General features: G+C 36.0%; 1 long non-coding RNA gene across 1 annotated transcript in view; it reads left to right on the forward strand.

The window, feature by feature from the left end:
- Positions 1–278: 278 nt before the first annotated feature.
- The window catches only part of LOC113066238 (uncharacterized), a 37919-nt gene continuing 12854 nt past the window's right edge, over positions 279–25343 (forward strand). Inside the window, exon 1 of the long non-coding RNA XR_003279145.1 lies at positions 279–434. This is a non-coding gene — a long non-coding RNA (uncharacterized LOC113066238). The remainder of the gene's footprint in view (positions 435–25343) is intronic.

A 25343-nucleotide genomic window follows, 5' to 3' on the forward strand; every position in this document is an offset into this window, starting at 1 on the left:
ACGTTGATACTGAATTATATAATACAATTTTAAAGGAACCTAAATGATAGAGTTGTATAACTATAAAAAAAGATTATGAAACAATGAACCAAATAATAGGCAAACGGTGACTTGCTGACGTTTTGTTAGTTGTGGGCGGGGCCTCAGAGAGCAACTTAGTCCACTAATCGCAAAAGCAATTTATTTTATTTTCTTAAACAAACAAACAAGCAAAGAAACTAAAATATATATACAGTTGGTAAATACATAACATAAATATTTTATTCTTATTAATTTTGCTGTCACTAAATTTCACGGAAGTGGGGCCTGCTTGATTGTTAATTAGACCTAATTCATTTAAGATTTATATGATAGTCGGATAAATATTGAAATAAATATATAACATTTACCAAAAATGACACATACTCCAGCTTCAGTGTGGAAAGATCGCGAAGGTGAGCTACTGTTTGTTATTGTGTCACTTTTCTTTGGATCCTGAACTGGCATTAATGTTTACCTCGACACTCTGTTCTGGTAATAGTAAACTTGTCTGAAATTTCTAATGTTTCTATAGCAACATGTTTTTAACATTTATTTCTATAATTGGTATATAATTGGTGATATTTTTCTAATTGCTGACAATAAGGAATGGCATCTTTTTCAGTTCCCTTTTTATACTTCCAGCACTAGTGGCTAGGACATTTTCAGCATATTTATTAAATTCTAGTATTTTGCATTTACTAGTCATCATACTGTGGGAATCTGTCATACTTTTTCAAATCTCATCCTTATTTCTAAGCTATTAGAATCATTCTAGTTTTCTTCTAACCGGCAAAATAGACACTAATGTGTTTTAGTTTCAGTTGATACTTGAATACATCCCCATTAAATTCAATTACAAAAATGTCCCACTAGGTGTCATTAAAGGCACATTGTAAGTTCAGCCACTGTCGTGATGGTTCTTATTGTGAGGAATTTCCAGCAAGAGTCTCCACAAATCTCACTTGATCTTTTATTTTATATCGTATGCAAACGTGGATCCGAATTGCAACTGCCTTCAAGACTCTTATCTTAAGTGTTCCACGTTGGGTTATTTTATAAAGCGTTTGTTGATGGCGTGTTCATTTATTTGTGCCACCGGTGGAATATTTTTGATTAACTCCGCTCTCCATTTAAAATGAATGAATGCTGGTCTATTAGCTGCGGTGGGCTTGAATTCAGGGTAGTCTGACATTACACCCTTTTCTGGATCAAGGTTCAAGCAAAGGAAAGAGAGAGAGCGAAAGTATTTTATTAAAAAATAAAATCGAAATCACCACACGGATAGACTTGGTAATGTAAGTACAGTTTAAAATTAATGGCGTCTGTCAGGCTGGGGACCAGCTTGCCACTCAATGAGAGATTAAGGGTAAAGATTGCGCCCCCATCATTTTTCAGCCGCACATTATACCCATAGCTCCTTTCCAGATCAACAGAATTTTTTGGCTGAAAGCAGGCAAAGGTGTAGAAACCCTGTGGCTCCCAGCATTGAAGGGACACATTTGGAACTTGAATGATTCCCACCTTTTTTCCATTGCCTGCATGTCTTACCTGATTAAACCGCAGTATTGCTTTGGAAAAAGGAAGTGGTAAAGCCATTTAGGACGGACTGAAATGCTGGTTTCTCTCATCAGTGCGGCACCCTCCCTTTGAGAACATTTCATAAATGTGGGTTTAGTCTGAGAATGGCCGACTGTTCCTGGCCTTCTCTGACACCTTGCGTTCTTGCATTATGTCCAGGCGGCACAGCAGAAAATGCTCATGAAACGTATTCAATTCAAATCAAATTGATGTAGTGCAGAATAATCTTTCTCTATTAGATGTGTCACTTTTGGCAATTGTTCCCTAATATCCTTTACTGTGACTATATAAGATTAGTGCTCTCCATGCCACCAGAGTTTTCGTGCCTTACTGAATTATTCACCGAGGCGTAACCTTCAGTTATCAGGTTAGAAAGACCTTGATTATAACAGGAAGTCAAGTGTAGAAATTCACTCTCTCTCCGCTAAAGGAAGTGTTTCAGCCTTTTGGAAATTTGAATAATTCTGAAATGCACTCACAAGTAGTATAAGAAATTAATTACACAAGCACAATGGCTTTCTCTGTACTTGCAAAGCTTAACTTATGAGCAAAATAATTCAAGTTTATCTTTAGGTATTTTTATTTGATTTTATTTTAATGCATGGCAAATGGAATGTGACCGTTGTTATTTGGAGCTTCCTCCTATTAATACTTCATTTAATACTCTGAACTTTAATACTGTGTTTGGTGTTTGTCTCTTAAGTGACAACACTCAAATGCAGCCGAAGTTTTGTGAGTTATTTAATTTCAAATAATGTGCTTACCATCCTCTTCTATCATATTTAGTTGGGGAATCGTTAATCAAAAAGAGAATGATGATGACTCCCTGCTGACTAGACTGATGTGTTGCTCTCTGCGGGGCACCGCGGCAAACTGCTCCACAGGCGTCTTCTGGAAATAAGGGAAATGGATAGCCGATCATTCTGCACACCTTGAAATTATAGCCTTCCATGCATTTTTTCCCCCCTCCCCTGAACAATCATTGTAAACGAATTTAAGTTCATTACCTTCCACCCTGCTGGTATAATGCAACTCTCATTACATCCCTGATAGACAACATTTGATGAGGACATTTCTATTAGCATTATTCCATGCAGAATAATACACCCTTTATCATTTGGTTGGGGAAGGCACAAACAGAGATGTGGTCCAACTCGTTGATTATGTCTTTTATGTCCTTTTCATTACCTTTTATGGTGTCATTAAGTCATGTGGTTTAGATACTGCACTTAGTGGTTGTGTCTTGTTTGTTTGATTCATATATGGGTCAGTGGTATATAAGGGTCCACTTTAAAGATAATAAGTAATCTAGTGTGCTCTTTGTATTCATGATGATTTCCTATGGTTTTGATGTCATTTAATGTCATGTGGTGTAACGTTAAAGTAAAAGTAGTATTTTGCACTTACACCTTGAATACATGGGAGTGGACATTTATATTATAATTATTATTCTCTCTCTCTCTCTCTCTCTCTCTCTCTCTCTCGGTTTTATTATTCTACCATACACAAATCTTTTTGAATGTTTCACAGGTGAATTTATTTAATCAAATGTTGAAATCGAAGTTGAAGTCACCAAGGCTGCATTTAACGGATCATAAATACAGTAAAAATAAAACTTAACTGTATTCTGTTTGAATATATTTTATAGTACTGACTTTTCAGCCATTTTCGTTGTCATATGGTCCTTCAGAAATCATTCTGATAATACTGATTTGGTGCTCAAGAAACATTTATTTATTTCCAAAAGAACAACATTTATTTGAAATAGTTGATTTATAATAATTTAAAGTCTCTATTTTCCCATTTAAACTATTCATTGCATCCTAATTAATAAAAAAAAGAAGAAAAAAGGAAAGAACTTGTTTGAAATATAATCAGAAAATGTTTGAATGGTTATGTCATATTTTATTATTATTAATAATAATAACGATCTTATTTAGTTCAGATAAATTTGAATTTGCAAGAAACTGTTTAATTATCTGATACTTTACTAGACTTATTGACCTTAACCTTGGTCATGAGTGTTTGCATGTTTTCTTTTTGTAATACATTTTTTTCTTGTGTTTATATTTTATCAAAATGTATTTTAATTCTGAAGTTAAAAACATGCCTATCACAGACAAGATGCATTCAAGTATTCATATGTGTGAATTCCAATTTTTTTTAAGCTTGTCGATTGAAATTGAGATGCAACACAGTCACAGTCTAATAAAATATTCAGATGCATGCTGCATTTGGCCCCTTTAGAACCCTCATGTATACGTGTGTCATGTATACGGGGAAAAATGGAAGCTGCATTTTAAATGCATTTGTGCATTTAGCCTGGTGCTCTGTGAAGCATGTGTCTGGGACAGATAGTCATGACTGCTTCAATACTGCCGAGTGTGCTCTGGAAGTAAATGACCTGCCTGGCAGAGAGAGATTGGTACCCAGCATGTCTCCTGATAAAGTCAAGCGCTTCTGCGACTTTGCCTCGCTGCATCTATTTGTACTCCATATTTCAACACGGCACACATGTAACAACTTAATTTGCCAGCAGTCATAATTCTGCCCACCTACGGCATAATGAGGTGATGCTGGTTATTTTAGACTTGGCTGCATCGGCGCCTGCGGTAATTCGAGTTCTGAGGTGCTTGCAGTTCCCATCTCGAATCGGCACGTAAACAGAGGTCTCACATATGTGAGGATGTTTCTCCTCACAACGCGACTGAGTTTGAGGAAAGTTCCTGGCCGTAAAATTTGACTAATGTTTTTAAAACGCAACCCCGATCCCACAATTCATCTTGGCACATTCTGGAGAAATCCCACCACATTCTTCACTGTATTTGCAGGCCACCTCTGCGGGAAGCATTTTTGGGGCTTTTTTCCTCGTCTGTCTTTCGCAGATGTACATTTCTTTGGCCCGAGCTGTAAATTGAAAACACCGGTTGTGTTGCTCTCTCATCGCACACCTCGGAAATGGACTTCATTCATTCACGTGAACTTCCCATAACCCCTCATGTGTGAGACACTCATCATCAAGCGAAGGCCTCGTAGTGAAGGCCGGTCCATCACGACAATAGCGGGAAGAACCCAGCGAATGACACCGGCACCCTTCTACCCTCTGAGATCTGATTAGTTGCCTCCATACAATCTAGCACAATGCGCTTTCATTACCTCACAGATGTTGTCATCTCTTTCTCTCTCTCTTTCTATTTTTCCATCAGGCTCTTTTTTTTTTTTGGAACAAGTGTTCATCTCAGAGCTCTGATCAGCGGCCTCACTTTCATCAGTCTAATGCATGTGTCTATCCCCGGGCCCAATCTTGTGGCGGTGCAGCATGGGGTCTGGTCCTTAATCTCATTTCTTTAACCTCCTTCAATATTGGTTCCCCCCAGCGAGAGGCATCATGAAGATCCGGAACAATTTGTTTTCCATATTGTAAATCACCTGCTCCTGCGGTTATGAGGAAAGGCGTGCAGGAGCTGCGGGGGGGATTGTAGCGTCTGATTTGGGCCGCTGTTGTTCTCTGCCCGAGTGACATCATCGTTTCTGGTCAACTCTGTGGGTTTGGAAACCAACAAATGCATAAATATATAAACATGTCAGCCAGCTTTGATCAAATATGTGTGTAAAAATACCAAAATAATGGTTTTATTTGGTGTCTGGGTGCACTGTAATCATGCAATTACAATAAGAGCCCTGTTAATACTGCAAGCTTCTCGTCTTCACATTACTCAGGTGAATTAATTTGCTCAAGCAAACTGCTGATTTCTCTGCGCCCGCCTGGGAATTCATGCTTCTCAACTGCCACACTCTCTCCACAATATCCTTTATAGTACAGGAACCCAGACTGCCTCCAAAATCAAATGCTTCATTCATTATTCATTCTCTGTGGATGACTTCCCCGTCATTAAAATGCCCATAAGCAGTTTTATGGCAAAGACTTGGGTTCTTAGTTATGGTGGAACAATAAGATGTCATGTTTTGTGTGTTTTTACTCTGTGGGTCAGCGCATATTCTTTTGTGGAGCAGCAATTTGTTGCTAAGTCATCCTGATCTAATGTAGAATCATGTGTTTTATTTTTGAGTTATAAATTAATATTGTGTTTTTTTTTTCTGCAGGTAATACTAATATATATTCACATGAAGATCTTTGTTGCTTATTAAGGTTTTTCTTTTATTTCCTTCTTTTTTTAGTCTCTTAATTTCTTAAAAAAAAAAAAAAAAAAAAAATATATATATATATATATATATATATATATATATATCATTGTTTGCATACTATGCACTAATATTGAAATATTATTACAGTTTAAAACAACTTTAGTTGTAATATGTTCCTGTGATCGCAAAGATGATTGTTTTGCAGTCATTAGTTTTCAGTGTCACATGATCCTTCAGAAATCGTTTTAATATGCTGATTTGGTGATCAAGAAACTTTTGTGACAAAAACTTAATTAGTCGGATATATGCTGCATATTTTTAATATTATTAAAAAAATTACTACTTATATATATATGAAAATTTAAATGTCCCTTAAAATTGTCCCTTAACAGCACTTGAGCTAAGTAAGTTTTTATAAAAGTTTGTGTAGAATCTGTTGATCATTATCTTCATCATAATGATCCAAAGAACATCTAGTGCTTAAAGAATACTTGACCGTCTGTACTAAGTGTCATATGATCAGTGTCATGCTTTCATATTTGATTAATAGTGACCTCAAAATAGTGAATATTAAATATATATTTGTGTTAGAATCTACAAAATGCCATGGTTTTGTCTTTTAGTTTTTATATATATATATATATAAATTTTTTTTTTTTGGGGGGTGGGGGGGTTGGTTTTTGGTCTCATGCAGTGGGATCCAATACATTTCCACTTTTGTTGCAGGCTTCTTTGTCCACTAGGGCAGATTGAGGCACACCTTACCTCACACGGGTCATTCTGTACAATAACATTTACGGATTTCGTTTGGTCATGTGTCCACACAGCCCAGATTCATGACCTTTATAAGAATGTGCTCTGTCTGTCTCGGGCTAACAGCTGCTGATAGTCTTGGTCAACTTTGTTGCGCTCATGTTTGCTCAACGAATCCCAGGGCCATTTGGAGCCTCTTCCCAGAGTGGGTTGGATTTCCACCCAAAAACCCACTCGAAACCCGTTTTTCTTGTTCGAAAATATATGCATGACTACCCAAACTGATTAAAAGATTCACAATTCATTATTTCCCACCCAACCTGCATCCCTTTCCTACATTATACATGAACGAATACCAGTGTTTCCTCCTGAATGGAATCAAACCCAGGTTCATTAATCAACGCTGGCCCAAGGGGGCACATTAAAATGTTTCTTAAACAGTGCGTCAGGCGAGCAAGTTTGACCGAGAGCTAACATAAACAATGGAAGCGGTGAAAATGGGTGTGTTAGCACAATCTACATAACAGTTCCAGCGGTTAAGTCACTCCTTGTTGGTCTTCCTTACGCGATCTGTGGAGCTCAAAATGCTTGACTTTAAATTACAGCGAGATTCTCGTCACTGTAAGCCACCTCCATTGTGCCGGCACTCTCCCTGTCTTCATCAGAGCCGGCTGTCCAATGGGATTACTGTAAGCCTGCGGTAGGAGCAGCCGACCCGCCACTGATCAGAAATTCATATCCCTGGATGCTAGATTGCTCCTCTCCCCATTTTGCCCTTGTGACGGCAGAGACTGCTGTCATGGTGTCAGACGAGGTGGTGGGGGGGGGGTTGTTTTGCATTCGCAGCCACCCAAATTTCACTGTCCAGCACATGATCAGAAAAGAAAGTAAATGAAGAGTAAATCACTCTGTCAGAATATGAGAATCGGCGTGCCGTGGAAGAGAAGAATCTCTGGTTGGAGGAAAAAAAAGAGAATATTTGTAATGGCTTCCCTACTGCAAACCTCCATTTTGACTGATTGGCTGCTTTTTCTTCTTCTAGATTTTTCCATTTCTGCTCCCTTCCTATAAATGCACATCCAGTCTACATATACACATAGTTTGTGTTTATTATTTTAAATTGAATTGAAAAACTAAACCTTTTTAGGTTTTATTTGTGCAAATGTGACAATTTTTGGTGACAATTTTGGGGGCCAGCCGAGCACAAGGTAGAGGGAATTAATCACAGAAATAGCAGAAGGTCACTGACTGGCCCCCGAAACATCATGGTGGGTCATGAATCTCGGGGCCACGGCTTCATACACACACCATTGTCTTATCCCCCGTCTGCTTTTTTCCCCGGTCCAAGAAGAGGCTAGCTCACACACACTCGCTCAAACACAGTGAAATAGGGCGGTTCAGAAGACGGAAATGTTCTGGTAAATATTTTTAAATGTCATCTCTCTCTCTCTCTCTCTGTCATATTTCAATCAGTGAGTTGCCAAAATATTGCATGAACCCTTGTGCCGTCTGGTTGTTTTACTATCTCATCTCCGTGGTTGCTTGCAGTGTGCGTGTAATTTGGGTTAAATGGCGGTTGCTGACGGTTACTGCTGTGTCAGAGTTTGGAGTGCTGCTTTAATAATTCCATGTGCTTGTAATTCTGCGCCGTTCCTGATGAGGGATGTATTGTTGTAGCTCAGGGGGCACTGACTGCCCATTGTAATATACAGGAGGCGCCCTGTTATTTCCATCAATTCAATCTCCCTGCGTTAATTCTCCTTTTATAAGTGTGAGCGAGTCACGCCGACTGACGTTTAGGATGAATAGATTTACATTGAGCAGTCTCTGTTATTTTTTTTTGGTGGTGGTGGTGGTAATCAACCAGGGAGATCCATCATCTTTAATCACATGTGGGGCAGTTATTAGTATCTGCCATTGGCCAGCCAGGAGTGCACATTTGCATGAGCACAGAGTGATGTGTGTGACAATCGCAGTCAAATGTTCATTAAGGAATCTAATTTGCTGGTAGAGGCGTCATTGGGTTGCTGATGCTCGTTCGGGGCAGTGATGTGTATAAGCCGAAATGTTCTGCTGAGGGGGGTCTTGCGCCTGTTAGAGCGCACTTTCCTCAAGCTGAGTCTTGGCGTTGGATGCTACATGGTAATAAGCCTGGCTTGCTCTCACAGCTCACAGGGCTTTAACAAACACAATGTCAGTCAGCTGCTCGTAGCGGCTTGATCGACATGCACATTTCCTGTGCTCTGATTCTCTTCATCTTTACCCACACTGTTTCTGTTTGCATTCTGATGAGAGCATATGCAAGGAATGTAGTCATTTGTCTTTTTAGTGTTCAATACTTTTTTTTTCATCTTTAATGTTGCATGATTTTATACAAAAATACTGTATTTACATGTTGTGTTAATTTACTGTATAATAGAATAGCTTTATGTAACATCCATCAGTGATATTCACTTGCACGCACACCTACTAAAGTACTATGAGATATTCTATTTAAATGTGTAAGATTTATTCCGTTCTACTCCTCCTCACAGAAACATATGGTTTTATTTTCACAAGCACCACAAATTAAAAAAAAAATATATTTTGTTTAGTCATAAGACATTTTGCAAATATATTAAGTGAAAACCGACATAAATGACATAATTGTTAATTATGGACTGGGAAAATGCACTTTTGTGTTTGAACTTGATTTGATAAATTTTAAGCTAATTTTTTTTTTTTTTTGGGGTATGATTATAAATTAAAATGAATATGTGCAATTGGATTTATATTTATGCAATTAGCAATACTATTATTGTTTATTTACATTTTAAATTCACATTCAAACTAATGGGCCATCATAAAAAAAGTGCATAATATTATTAAAATTATATGTATTTTTTTATTTGAACCAGAAGGTTGCAATTTTTTTTTTCCACCCAAGCTTTTAAAATCTTTTTAAATTAAGCCTTTTTTTCCCTAAGAAAAAAAAAAGTCCTTTCTTGTTTAGATTCCCAGCTTCATGCTGTAATATGAAGCACATAGGTAAAAAGGAAAGAAAATGCATCCTCTCTCTTTCTCTTTCTCTCTCTTCCTCTCCCTCTTTCTCTGTGGTTGAGATGAGGCTAATGAAAACAGGGTGTAGGTTTCCTTCAGCTCCTTTCATACATTTTAATAAAAGGTGCGGCAGACATTTTGGCTGCTACCTCCACGCTGTCCCCCTCCTCTTCTTCCTTTACATTTGTCTTCGAACGTGTGTGTGAATATATGGAAATTCAAAACACCTAACTACAGGGATTAAGTATAATCACATTGCCAGCGCATAGAGACTTATTTTACAGTTAACTGCTCAGTTTTGCAGTAATCCTTAGATTATTCTTACAGTATTACTACACCCTTCTTTTGAAGACTACTTCCATATGATGTGGCTTGTGACAAATGCTTATTTGCATAGTGACTTTTAAACTGACTTAATGTAGTGTGGCTTATTGAAATTAACCATCATCTCTGCTCATTTTGAACTAACACTTCTCACTTGTAGCTCCTGTTTTTCTTTTACAAAGGGTTTAAAAAGCAGTACAATCGTGGCTGTTTGGGTCTCGGTGTATTTAATGTCTCCTTACAGAAATAAAACTGTCAGTGGTTCCACCGTGCCATGCAGCAAGAACTCCACTGAGCTGTTTTAAGGCTGAAATGTGCATGCAATATGTGTTGCACACACCCCAAGGAACTCTGTTACTTAACATGTAGACCATTTGCATGTTTTCCTATGCATTTTCAATAGGTAACCCTCTAACCCGTTGTTTGCATGACCAATAGATGGCAGTGTTTCCCCAAGCATTCCAATTGTAGGAATGAGACAAGAAAAGAACTTCTTGAACCTTTTTTCCTAATGGAAAATTGTAAACAAGGCTTTCTTTAACCACAGCTTCTTCAGATAATGAAAGTGACGAGCGCAACTGTTTGAAGTATTTGAGTCGTCGAGAGAGCATTTGTGATTTTTAAGATTATAAGTGTATTTTATGATAAATGAAACCGAAACGTAAATGACTCTGAAAATGAGGTTGCTATTTATTTCCTTTTGAGTAACATGATTCAGAACAAATTAGGATTGTCACAAAATAATTCGAAAATTCACAGAAAAGGCTCCCTGTAGCTTCCAAGCCAGGCTTGAATGATGATGATAAGAGTCATAATAATAATAATAATAATGCTGCCCCATCTTTATAGTTCTTAAATCTACAGTTTGCCCTAATCAAATCCATTTCTAATTCCTGTGGATTTCTTCCTGTCTGTACCAGCTCTGACCCTAAACTTTAGGATATAATGTTCTTAATATCCAGATTAAATTCTTTAATCTGTTCTAGAACATGTGAAATTATTTCTGCAATATAATGCAAAAGTCCCCAGAGCCCTCTGATTGCAGTCCAAGGCTATTACTATTACTGGCTTTTTATTTTCTCATATGACCAACCCACAATCAAAGCCAAAAGCCACAAAGGTGGCATTTTGCAGTTATCTCCACTAATGAAAGCGAGATTAAAATGAGGTTTTAAGATGGATTAACAGTGCCCACACTGAAACAAAAGATCTGAAAGGGCCTTAAAAACAAGCTAAATCAACACACACGTTCCAAAGCTTCATTAGCATAATGCTAAAACACTTACACTAAATGCTTGACAGGGCAAGAAAGGCTTTAGAACCGAGCACATGCATGTCAGCCTTGTGTGTAAATCAAGCTTTCTCTGCTATTTCACATGTAGAACTGAAACCAGCTGTGTTCTGAGGGTGAAATTTGTGTTTTATATGCAGACAAAGATGACACACACAAGCTCACACACACACATGCACATATATATCCAGTGGACCGTATAGGGACTCTGCGTTAAGGCTGTGCCCTTTATCCTTGGTTTCCCTGTAGCTTCCGAGCCTGATGAACAGCTGTTTGTAATGTACTCTATAGAAACAGAGGTTCATAAAGAATGTGTTAATCCCTTTGAAATGCTTTGAGAAAAATAAAACACAGCATGCTTTAATTCAAATGATTTTAGACACTCTTTTTGGTAGTGTGTGTATTAATGTATATATCTTCTTCCTGTCAGCTCAAGGTGTTTTTAAGGTCCCGCGTCACGGAGTGTGTCAGCACAGCAGTTAGACCGGACAGCTGCTTTTTAAAAGCACTGATAAGAGGCACCCTGATGCTGAACATTGCAAATTGGAAGTGAAGATTGCCTTCCTGTAGACTTTATCTTAAAGCAGTAAAACAAGAAGCTGTGACTACAACTGCAGGTATTGATTTCGCAATTTCAGCAAATTAAGAACAAGACAGAAAACCTATTTAACCTTTCAGTGCTTGCTATAGGTACTTTTTGGTGATGTTGAGGCTGACATTTAAATTAGCCCCCTGCCCCAGTTATAGGGGCTGGCACCTGACTCCCAAACCCTCTGCTGATTATCCGGGGGGGAGCAGGTTAGGCATGAATATGGATGACTGTGTATGTTCACCCCCCTATATGCATTACAATGTCACCCGGTATATATTTCGGATGTATAATATTTCCATCTCACACATCAATTCATGCATGTGGCTGCAGCCATGTAGTGCAGTAATAAGGGAAAGGTGGCCATCTGCACAGTAATAACATCTGTGCAATATAAAGAATAATGAAAGGAATAAAGGACAGTCAAGGTTGCAATTGAATTAAGGCCCCAAATGTGAAATAATAAGCATTTCTTTTTAAATTTGACATTGCTTCTAAAGTCTAACACTCTGTAGGAAAAGAAACCACACATGCAGAGCAAATCTGGCTTCTTATTGTTGCTTAACAAATCCGAGTGACATGAATTTCAGCAGTTTATGTTTTGAATGTGCGAACTGTTAGCCATACAGCTTGACGCATGCCACTTATGGAGATATATTTGCGAAATGATTGATGGCGCGCTTTCGCATTTGGATTGTTTTTAATATTGTTGATCAAAACGAATGGAACACAATAGGGATGAAGATCAGTTTCAGGGCTGCACCTGGTTCAATAGTTTTGTTCAAATCAAATTGTACAATATTATTTATAATAAATGGCTCTAATATGAGGAGAATGATGATGGAGGAGAGTCGAATATCGAGAATTATTCCTCGGGAAAAACATGGTGGACAAAAGCTTAAGGAGAAGAAATGAAAAAAAGTGAGTGTGAGAAAAAAAAAATCAACACCACAAAATGTGTGGAAGGTGCTTCAATTCACCATGGGATATTAGTAATCTTAATTGGTACAAGTGCAAATGACTTCTTATTCTGTGCACAGAAGGTGTCAGTCTGGAGGGATGCTTGCTTTTTAAATGAGCGGAACAACACTGAACATGTGGGAGAGTCTCTTATTCATTGATTGCCCCTTGGAACGGATGGCTGCTAATTGTTAGGTGATTAACATGGAGTCGTAATTATGTCGGCCCAAGGGGGCGATTACTGTTTCAACATGCCATATTATCACAGAACGGAGCTTCCAGGCCTCGGATTTGGAAACAGATGGCATATTGTTAACAGCAGCAAGCTGTAAAAAGGCGCCAGGGGAGCTGTTTCTTTGTTTCAGCCTTATTAATTAAGTGCTAATTGTGTGTAATTATTTGCAACACTGCTTTCTGAATAGAGTAGTCAAGTGGCCGAGGGTCGTAGCTTCCTAGCGTATGGCATAATGTTTTTTTTTTGTAGTGTTAAACATGGTGATGATTAAATAAATGAACATACTGTATTAAAATATTTATATTAAAAAATCTGATATTATTATTAGTAGTAGTATTGCTCACTTTTTTAGTTCTGTGTTTATAAAGCATTTATTTTAAATTGCTTTTGGCAAATCCTTACACTTTGAATGTAGTGTTAAATTTGTTTATGAACAGCAAATAAATAAATGTATTCATTAATTCTAAATGTTTTTTTTTTCAATTTATTATTATTATAAGCATGTATTTGTCTTAATTTATAATGCATTTATTTTCAGTGGTTTCTGGTCAGTCCTTAGACTTTTAGATATAGAGTTAGATATATTTCTAGTGTTAGATATATTTATGAATTGTCTCCTACGTGTATGCTGTGTATGATATTGATCAGTCTTCAAAATCACCTTGGCAATATTTCAAACATTAACATCTCTTTTTAATGGAAATGTCAGAATTTTGACGCCCTATTTCCACATGACTGACAAAGACAAGATTCCATGAGCTGGATGAAGTCTGTTATCATAACCTAAATCACAGGTGGACCAAAATATGCCCTTTTAAATCATTATTATTTTTTGTAAAATTAATCAACATGGAATGTCTTGGTCCATACGTAACTAAACAGCTCATCTGTGAAAATTAATTAATAAAAAGCATTATCATGCAGCTGGATGATAATAATATATTTATGACCATTAAAAAATATTTTTGCATTTAAATGTATCTGTGACTCATGCTAAATATATTTGAATATTGTATTCATGCTGAGCAAATTTGTGTGTGTGTGTGTGTGTTTTATTTTTATCTTTGAAATATGAAAAGCAATAGTACACATCTATAGATGGTGTGTTTTGAATCTGCTCCTAAAAATCTCGGATGTCATGTTGCATAGACAGGAACGATTATTTTATTCTGACCTCTCCAGAATTGCCTCAGAGAATAGCTCCAACAAATATACCTTTTCGTAGGAGCGACGCACCACCATTTTCTTAATGGCACTGTGAGGATCTCAACTGAAATATTTTGCGTGATGTACATTTTCGTCAGTAAATGCTGGGAGAGTGAATTGATAACAGCATGTAAAAGATAAGGCTCCCTAAATATTCAAGACTTGTACAGTAGACGCTGCTTCAGAATCCCCCCTCGAGTCAACTGCAGAATTAATTTCAGCTGGCAGCATCATGCTGTGGTCATTTTGTCTGGAGAGACATGTTGTTATCTTGATTTGGCCATCACAGTTCCAAAATGAACACTCAGCATGCTGGCGAGCGCTTGAATTTAAAACATAACTACAAAAGACTGCCAGTTTCCTTTCAGAATTTATATAAGGGGAAAAATCATGCAAAATTACAACTGCCATCAAACAACATGTCTAGAGCGAGGAGAAGCAAACTGACATAAATGCCACCTATTTTCATTTCCAAAGGAAAGTCTGATTTCAAGGTTGTGTAGCCTGAAACAGAAAGAGACCAGTTTATCCATGAGCGTATTTTATTTAGCATTATATAGCATTTGAGTATTAGCAAAAGTTAGTAAATTAAATGGTTGTTTCATGTTACAGCAAAGTGCATCAGATTTAAATTGAAACCTAAACTCCTTTTATGATTTTTATATATTTGTTTAAATAAGTTTCTTCTGATCTGATAAAATGTTAATATTGAAATACTGAACGTGACGCAGTAAGTACATTTTTGTCATTGAGAGCAGAGAGAGAAAAAAAAAATCTTAATTAAGAATAACCGTTTATCTTTATTTGGATATATTTTTCTTTTTAGGTTGCACCAATAATTTGTTTTTCTCTTAAAGTAAGAACTGACCTAGTAATTAAAATGTTGCAGAGATTAAAATGAACATTTTCCCATTTCAGTCAGATTGCGAAGGGTTCCCATAATCAGACGTTACATTTTAATCAGGTAAAAATGGAATATAAACGATAGATTTTAGTACAAACCTGTATATGTAATGTTTTCACAGAAATCCAATTCTTCGGCATACTAAGAAGCTTAAAGCACAGATGCATTGATTCAGGATGAAAAATGAAAGTGTCTGATATTTAACATGCAGGATTATGACCAGATTTCCAAGAATATAATCGAAAACACATACTGTAAGTTGTCTTTCTGTCCTCCCATAACTTTAATACATGTGCAGTATGCAGGGAAAACTGCTGTGTAACAATACATATTTCTCTAAACTGTGATGAATTAGAGAAACTTTAGTGTTTTCTTAACTGTTCATTTGAAAGTTTGAAAATGAGCTAAATAAAATTAAAGTGATCTTTTGCCCTGCGAGCAAGATATCAGCTTAATTTACATACAATCTATAAACATCTGCAGTGTGCTTAGTTAACACACATCATGTGTGCCTTAATGCTAAAATTCTGTTGGCTTTTACTTTGGCTTACAAACTGTGTGTATAAACAATTCAGTGTGACCTTTAAAAGAAATGAATACTTTTGCATTAAATTGATAAAAACATTTTTTTCAAAAGTTTTGTATTTTGGATGGACTTCTAAATTTCTGGTACTGGCTGCTTAAAATTCAGCTTTACATCACATAAACCACATTTTATAATATATATATATATGTAATATTATACATATTATACATCTTTAATGTGCTCTGTATTTTTGCTCAAATAAACAAAGTCTTGGTGAGCATAGGAGACGTTTCAAAAACAATCTAAAAATCTTACTGACCCCAAAATTTGAATGTGTATATACTATTTGTGTGTTTTTATATCATTATCATGTTTGTATCAATTCAAACAACATTTTCATATTTAACAGCCATCATACTTTCTCTATAAAGTTTCTGATTATTGTTCTAAAAAGTTTAGAAAAAACACTTGTCAGTTAGGAATTTAACAATCATCTCTAGACCAATGAAGCCTTTTGTAAAGGACTTTAAAGGTCTCCATAGATTTTTCTCTCTTTGTCCTTTTGTTGTTTGAAGCATTGCAAATGGAAGTCATGGTCTTTATGTCCTTAAATTGGTTTCACACTTCTCCAACACTTTGCTCATCCAAATCTGGCCATGATATATCATTATCACTACTTTTGGAGGAAATCCATAGGATCAATACATTTGCCGACTACTGGGCTTTGGATTGCCTACATGCTGAGCGCTTTGTTACACCACAAGTCAAGTAGATCGAGCCACAGGCAACCGCAGCCCGACACGCAGCTTCTAGCTGTTCCTGCTCCTCATTCAAAGGAAATAAGTGAAGAAATGTCAGGAGTTAGTACTCGTCGATTCACTGGGAAAATCTGTGGGTGGGAGATTTTGTTTTGTTTTTAAATCTCAGTCAAGTGCAATCATTACAGCAAAGCAATTGTTTCGCTTACAAATATTAACCTTAATCTTTTGCAAAAATTATAAATCACTGGTTGAGAGACTGAAAATAACTTGTCAAGTGAACATGTTTTCAATCATATGTGCCGTAAGTGTGGGGAATGATGGATAGATTTTGTAATTACATTTTATTTTTTTATTTTTTTTTTCATTGTCTAGCTGTAATCATCAGTGACCCCATCATTTAAAATGCAGTGGTCAAGCTCACGGATGGATTGATTGCTTAGCTTTTTTTTCTCTCTGCATTAGTGCGCTCTGGTCAGTGAGAGCCAAAAGCTGGGCACTTCCGAAGTAATTACCATCCCGTAAACAGGTCAGCAGTGTGTTCGGCCACAGCTGCTGCCACTGCGGTGGTAGACACTTCAGCCAGCTAAGCTTCCAGTATTGATTGGGCAGTCTGTGACATCTCCTAAGCCATGTCACCCAACTGAAAGAAGACTCCAAATTGTCCAATAATAAAGTGTTGGAAGTTGTAGCTGCTCCCTCCTGAGACTTGCTCATGTTATGGTGGGGGTCGGGGGGGGGACACCTTCAGGACCATCAATCCTCCCTTGAAGGCTCAATGTAGTGCTAAATTAGCCAAAGGGAGAACAGAAAGACCACTGGACATCTGTTACAGACCTTTGACATATTTCCCCCATGCTCATTTATTTAAATGCTGCTGTAAAACAGCAAAAGCCTGGAGGAGTATAATACCATGGATTTACTGTTGAAAAGAGGCAGATTCAGGGAATCTTTTAAATCCCTTATGGCAGGTCTATAAGTGCAAGGACCGGAATCCAGAAAACAATGCCAGATGCCAAATCAACACAAGATTTGGCCTTTTTTTTGCATCTATTTACTATTATTATTATTATTATAATCATTATTATTATTTTTTTTTTTTTTACTGCAACAAAGCACAGTGATCAAACACAAATTTAGAATTAGTTTGAAAAACCTTTACTTTCGATTTGTTTATTTGATTTCATTAATTTATTTTTTATTTGATAATTTACTTCATTTCATTTCCATTTTTTGTTGATTTTTTTTAAATTAAATTATTTATGTATTCAATATATTGTAATTCATTTTTTTTATAAAATCTAAATATGAACATAAATTAATCATTTCAATATTAAACATTCTAAGCGTTTTTTTCTATCATCAGGGCAATTTTAAGCTTAAAGTTTCTTTTTTAAATTGACATGCAATTAATTAATCGGCCTATTATGCGTTTGAGTTTTTAATCACTTGACTGCACTAGTTTGTATCACATGTGCAATCAACTATATTGGTTACTTAATAGAGACTACCGAGTGACATCAGTTTTGGGTCAAGTTGGTGTTTTTCTTATAAGCAGAGATCTAAGAAGATATGATTTTAAATACTCATTGGTGGCGACTCGAAAACTCCCTAAAAGCAAAGCAGTTTACTTTTCTGTGAGAATTAGGTCTTATAAAGGTCTTGATTGGCATGTCATTGACAGTGGTGTAAACACAAAGTGACAGAACTAGAATGAGACATAATCATTTAACAGCACAGTTACTTTCCTGCGCCCTCCACCTAGCAGAATGGCTTGATTTATACGCTCCTCGTTTCCTCCTGCCCATGTAAAAAAGGGGGGAAAATGCCAGTAATTGTTAGCTATTTCATGTTGATTCTGGTACTTTTTTGATTGCTCTGTCCTCCCCGTTATGGGCCAGCGAGCACACAAGCGCCTTAGCTCACTTCATAGCAAAGAGCAACAAGCGTAGAAGTTGTTGGTGTAAGAACGGAGAAAGGCATCCACTATAAATATTTAATCCGGTACGACTGGCTCTAGATTTCAGCTTTGTCTTTCATTGGATTACGCATTTAAGACTTCAAAAGATTAATGGAACTGCAAATAGAAGAGGGCTTCTCATCTCCCCACCGCATCTCCAAGATAAATGGAAGAATTACCATACAAATATCTATTTCGAGATACTAGGCTTTGTTGAGCGTTTCGAATGATCAAAGAAGTGTGTTTACAGATCAACGTGTTTTCATTCAGTGTTGAGAAAGCGAAATTGTATAATTTTTTTGTTACTCTGAAGTCAGCCACATTATTGTATTATCAGCGTAGTGAGGACGCCCGTTCGTTTGGACTCACTGTCAGTTAATTAGAAATCAGTGAAATAGCAGTTTGCGTTTAAGGAGATGATAGCTCTGTTTCTGCTCATTGATTTTGCATTATTGCTAAAGACATACCATGGTTCCACTCAACGCTAGGGGTCTATTGGGAAAACCAGGTAAAAGGACTGCTGATGTATTTAAAATAATTTGCAAAAATCAATTGTTTTGTCTTGCATAAAATGCAAAGCATGGATGCGTGCTGCTCCCGTGCTTCTCCATCGATGGGCTTACTCAACACAAACTTCCTACTAATGATATATATCAGCTTATAACACAATCGGAGATCATTTCGGTTTGTCGGGTAAAAGAATATCAGTAATTAACAGCTAGGACCAATTTTAAAATGGGATTGGCAATTATTAGTATTTGCCCAAGTGTATCTTACATCTGATATATTGCCTCCTCTTTATTTAGAAAATCAATACAAGATTAATGAGATGAATGCTAAATCCACCAAACCCTTTCTTTCATATATATTTTTTTAAATATGTATATGTATATGTAATAGAAGTCAGATCTGGAAATCATTCTAAATCATTTTGTGTTTTTGGGCTTTTTTAGAACTAGTAATAAAAATAAAAAAAGATACTGGCCATCTGGCGAGTAACACCATTTCATATTCTGAACAAATCAGATTTTTAACCCCTTTTTAATTTTATTTATTTATTTTTGCCACTTGGCATTAATTTTAGCCTCTATATAAGGGTGTTTGATATTAACCATTGGTGTGCCGCCATGTGTTCTTAAAGTCTGCGTGAACCGGAAGTTTGCGACCGATTTTACTTCTGTATTTTGACGTACTTCCGAGAGAAACGCAGAAAGCAGAGGGTGTGGTTTGTTAGTTTTTTTCCTCCACGTGCTGTCAACGCTCATGGGGCACTGACAGTTGGAGGGGCGTGCTTAGGCTCATGCCTTAGGTCAGTCTGTTGACATCACAGAAGGTATTTCTTTTTAGAGGGGAGGAGCATTCTCAGATTCGCATTAAAGATTACGAAGACAAACACATTTTTTTTAGTGGATTGACTTGCATGGATGAATTCACCACAAAAATAGCAATGTGTGCTAACAAAATATAGTCAATTTTGATTTCATGTGTACTTTTAAGCAAACACATGTCCAATTAACACAGGCGTTAAAATGACGAAACCTGTGGATGCATTTTTCTTTTCTTTTTTTCACATAATTTATTTAACACACATTCAGGGATGTTACAGTGTCAATTACAACAATTAACATATTGCCTAGATGTCAGTTTCCCCATGCCGCAACATATAAAGACGATGAAAATCATTTGAAATTTGTGTCAACACAATATAAATAGAACACGGCAGCAGTCTACTGTCAGGGATTTGTGACCTAAGGTTGTGGGTTCGAGTCTCGGGCCGGCAATACCACGACTGAGGTGCCCTTGAGCAAGGAACCGAACACCCAACTGCTCCCCGGGTGCCGCAGCATAAATGGCTGCCCACTGCTCTGGGTGTGTGTTCACGGTGTGTGTGTGCACTTCTGTGTGTGTGCACTTTGGATGGGTTAAATGCAGAGCACAAATTCTGAGTATGTCACGACGCTCACATTATAGATCAGGGGATCTATATTATTTTGTTGCGTGGCGCCGCTCGAATCCAGTGCAGACACGGTGTAAGGAATCATTTATTGTTTTCCCTTATAAGGATTCCCTCTTCGCCACCCCCCTCGCTCCAATTCCAACACAAATCAACCCCCCCCCCCCAAATCAATGTCATCGTCCATCGCGATGTTTCAGTGTAGACATCGTCCGATGCCATATTTGTATCTCCACCCCCCTGAACAACTTGACACACTCCGCTGCACATCTTGTCCTCTTGGCTTGTCTCTCCAGAAAACACGATGGACTTAGTGAAAGACAAAAGCAATTTCCATCCAATCTCAGGAGCCTCATTAGTATGATGGGCCCAAATGAAAATGTGTGTTTATTAACACAGTGGCAGACCGTGCTGTCAGCGTGCCTGTTGACATTAGGATTTGACACTCATATCAGAGGCAGCTTGTGCCTGGGATCAAAATGACAAAATATTTGGTGCATTTAGATGTACTTTCTTTTTTTTATATATATAATTTTTTTCGTATGCATCGGTTTGAACTGATTTCATTCATTACATAATCATCAAAATCAACTACCTTATTTTAATTGCAATAGACTATCTTTATACTAAATTTACTAGGAATATTTGCAGTTTATAATATATGAGAATATTTGAGTTTATAATAATACCAAAGGTAATATCAAAACATTTTTGAAAATATTAGGTAATTTCTTTGTCATTTTTGTCTGTTGCATATCAAATTTGGCAGTACTGCATTGAAATTGCAGTCTGGGAAAAGGCACAGCAAAAGGTTTGCCATCCTGAGAGTCCTGCTTGTAAATTGAACAACATAATTCTTTGTAATCTACCTCAATAAAATCCATAGACATTGTAAAAACATTACAGCGCACGTGGCGCTGGCCTCGGACCTCTGGAAAAAAAGGTCTTGTTTTGGCAAATTTGTGAGTGTTGCTACCATTTACGCTGATCGATACCCACATGTCCCTGTATTGATCCTCACATCTGTGAGGGAACTTGAGAGAATGGATCTGTTTGAGTTTTCATTTAGACCACACATCGGGATCAAGAGAGATCAGCACTAAAGAGACTAGTGAAGGTCTCTCTCTGTAATGCCATATTGGACATGACAGTAGAAGAAAAGGGAGATAGAAACGGTCAGGTTTATTTATATCCTCGATAGCCCTGTTTATGAATCGCATGAAAGGGTGATCGCACTGTTGAGGGTGATAAGTAACTGCAATTTATGTCAGCCCATCAAGTGTGACTGATGGTGTTTGTTAATTAGCTTAATTGCCAATGTAAATATTTAATTAGTAATTAAAAGCATCCTCAGTCTATGATTACATCACTGAGACAAAAGTCCTCAATGCACTCAAACTGCATCAGTCTTTATTTGTCACAGGCCATTTGAAAGCGGTTAGGATTACATCAGGATTCATTACAGAGCCCCTGAAGACATTATGGAAACAATCCTTACCACATAATTTCTCTTAATTAGTTGATGTCAGATCAAGCATATTCAAGACCAATCATTCCTCCCATTTAGAGTGAATTTGTGTCCGGGAGGGCTTTTTTTTTTTTTTTTTCACACCCCTATCCCTCCTGTCGCACTGATCTCCCAGAATGCCCAGAGCCTCCTCATTAATCTCAGCACGACAGCCCTTGACCATTTGACTGTGCGTGTGACTTATGCGAAACAAAATATCCGGCCGACAGACGATGATGGGACTATTCCCAGGTTTCCTTCCTCGCTTTGAAGTGGCACTGACATTATTAACATGTCAGAGTGTCACTCACGTGATACCTGGACAGAATCTGATGAAAACCAGTAAAATTGAGGTGGCTTCTATTCATATTCGGGCGTTTTAGTTAATTGTTTAGGGTGTTTTGGTCTCTCGATGTGAATGTTTGATTGTGTGTGTCTGATTTTGCGCGAGATGTCTGAGGAAAATCGAAATGCACCTGTCCTCCCTCTTGTGTTTTTTATTACGTCTTCTCTGGCCTCTGATCATTCCGCGATGTTTTAATCATGATGCCACTTGTTTGTAATTATAAACCCCTACAAGCTACATATATGAAAAAACTGTTTGATGGAATTTGAGCCTATGGGTATCTCACGTTTGCTTTGAAAACAGCGCTCCTCAACATCAAAAGCCGGTCCTCTTTTGAGGTGTCCGTGTTGCTGTTTGCATATACCTTTAAGGCCTTCAGTTTTGAACAAAAAAGGTCAACATTTGTTTTTGATGCATGGAGCCAAACAGGCCTCTGAGGCCAAAGGAGAGAGGATTACAACTCATAGCCCATCCCCTTTTAAAAGCATAGAAATTAAAATGCACCCAGAACATCGGAGGACTTTAACCTTAAAGAAATAATGAGTTTACAAGCTTTTCCTATCAGAAACTAATCAAGTTGTTGTTTTTCAAGTAACGTTTTTTGCGTTAATTTACTTTATTTTATTAAATTATATTACTACATGTAATAAACAATTCATAATAAATAATAGCATATGGAAATACTTTTTAAAACATTTTTTAAATATATTATCAACAAACAAAAAAAGCTTTTCCAATTAAAATTAACTAATATTGTTGTGTTGTTGTTTTTTACTTTGAAAATAATTTTTTAAATCTATTTTATTATAATATTACTTGGAATAAAACATTAATGAAATATGAAAATACTTTATTTAGTTGTTTACTTGTTTCATTATTAATAATATTTGTCAAGTTTATTATATTATATTATATTTTATTATATTATGTTTTATTATATTATATTATATTATATTATATTATATTATATTATATTATATTATATTATATTATATTATATTATATTATATTATATTAATACAATCTATCAAATTAATGGCAGATTATTTTTATTGTTATATCTCTTGAGTGGATCAAATAAACAATAGTGGACTTCAACAGATGCCAAAAATATGATCAACATTGTCTCTTATGAAGGATTAGGAGCTCAGATTTAATCAAGTAAATAGATCTCGGGACCTCCATATAAAAATGCATCCTGGTGCTTTGCTTCAAATTAGATACATTTACAGCTGCGCCTACTGTCATCACAAGATTGAAATACATCAATTTACAAAGTAAATACTAAGTATTCATTGGCAGAGACCGGAAATGTGACCTGTTGAACTATGAACCTCTTCCATGTTGTGTGTAAGAGTGATTTAAAAACATCATAAAGTCTGAGATCATTTTAATGTAATTGGAAAAAATCTAAATCCCTTTTCCCTCAGTGATCAGTCACCTAGTGGGATGCTATGGCTTAAGAAAACTATGCTAAAATTTGTTCTGTTTTGCATTTTTCTTATTTAATATAACTTATAATGAAAAAAATATTCATTTATTACACTTCTGGGTGTTTTTATCACACAGTCGATATTAAAAATGTACTAATATGCACATTGACCTAGAAATAGTGCAAAAATGTACATTTCTTTTCATTTAACGTCATAATACTTCTATTTAAAATTGGTTGACATCCTAAAATTTTAAATTTAAATTTTGATTTAGATTCCCAGATCTTCAATGCAATCTCAGACATTTGATTCCCATATGAATGGGAATATTTACCTATAAAAGAGTCCTTTAGAGTTGTTCTGAAATACATAGATTGATCATACAATTCCATTAATCAAATGATAGAAATGAGAAGGAATGATAGAATGAGCTTTTTGTTGTATTTAGTGTCCTGTCAAATTGTCCACCCTTTTGCTTTGAGCAAGCTCTATGTGAGGATAATGTTGCACGTAGTTTTGTACCCAGTACACCTTTGATTTCAAAAGAGAAAAACGATTGAAATGCTTCAGGTAGTGTGAATGCTAAAATGGATTTATTTGACATTGACCTTGGTTGCATTTCAAAGCAACCGAATGGCGAAAATATGCTTTTTTGGCCGAGCCAAAACTTCTCGGTGTCTCTTGAGTAATTTCCTTTCACCTGTAAACACACACTTCTGTTCTGGTAAAAAATATTCACAGTCAGAAAAAAAAAAAAAAGGTTAGACTTATTTGATAGTCATAAATAATTTTTTTCATTACAATGAGTAAAGATCAAAGTCGTGCTGTATTTCTGAAGTAGCACTTTGCCTGAAGCACTGAAGCATATATTTACAACAAATCTTGTTGCTTGTGCAAGATATTACTTTAATTTTATTGCTCTGATTGAAGCGAGGGGAGCGATATGTTACACATATCCTGCGTAACCTTATTTGCTATCACAATTTATATCGTGTACCACCTGTTCCTTATTTTTATTTTTGCATCAAAATGAAAAATAATTTTCCTTCATCTATAATCCTCTTTAATAGTCAACCAGCAGTTTTAATCTTTAGATGCATTTTAAATCCAAGCCGTAATGTCTTAACTCTTTCACAGGGTCAAATATCTTAGCAAATAGAGCGTAAGCTTTGTTTTATATGAACAAAGTACATGATTAATACTGAAGAATGAATCATGCACTATTCAGATACAGTAGATTGGATAGTGATGAGGATTAGATTGATAGTTCCTGGCCTACTTTTTCATATGACATACTGATATTGCAGTTTAGCAAAGTACAGTTAAAGAGAAACTTTTAAAAAAGTGTCTGCCTAGCCAGAAGTTGTGAAATGAATATCAGTAACACTTTAAATTACAGTATTGGTTGAATTAAAACGAATTACAAAAGAAATATGAAAGCGTACGAAATTGTTTTTTTTTTTTTTTAAGATTGCACTGTATAAAAAATTTAAATAAATCATATATATATATAATTTAATTCAATTAATATTAAAATTTCTTTATTATGTCAATACATATCAAAATACTTTTTTTATTAACAACTTTAAAGCTTTTCCAATCAAAAGCGAATCAAGTTTTGTGTTTTTTATATTATTTATTTATATTCTTTTATTGTTTATCATATTTATTTCTCTTTTGAAATCAAATGTGCACTGGTTACAAGTGTGTGTGTGTGTGTATATATATATATATATATATATATATATATATATATATATATATATATATATATATATATATATAATCATAATAAAGGGAAATGAAAATTCTT

The sequence above is a fragment of the Carassius auratus genome, chromosome 49, assembly GCF_003368295.1.
Source record: "Carassius auratus strain Wakin chromosome 49, ASM336829v1, whole genome shotgun sequence".
NCBI lineage: Eukaryota > Metazoa > Chordata > Actinopteri > Cypriniformes > Cyprinidae > Carassius > Carassius auratus.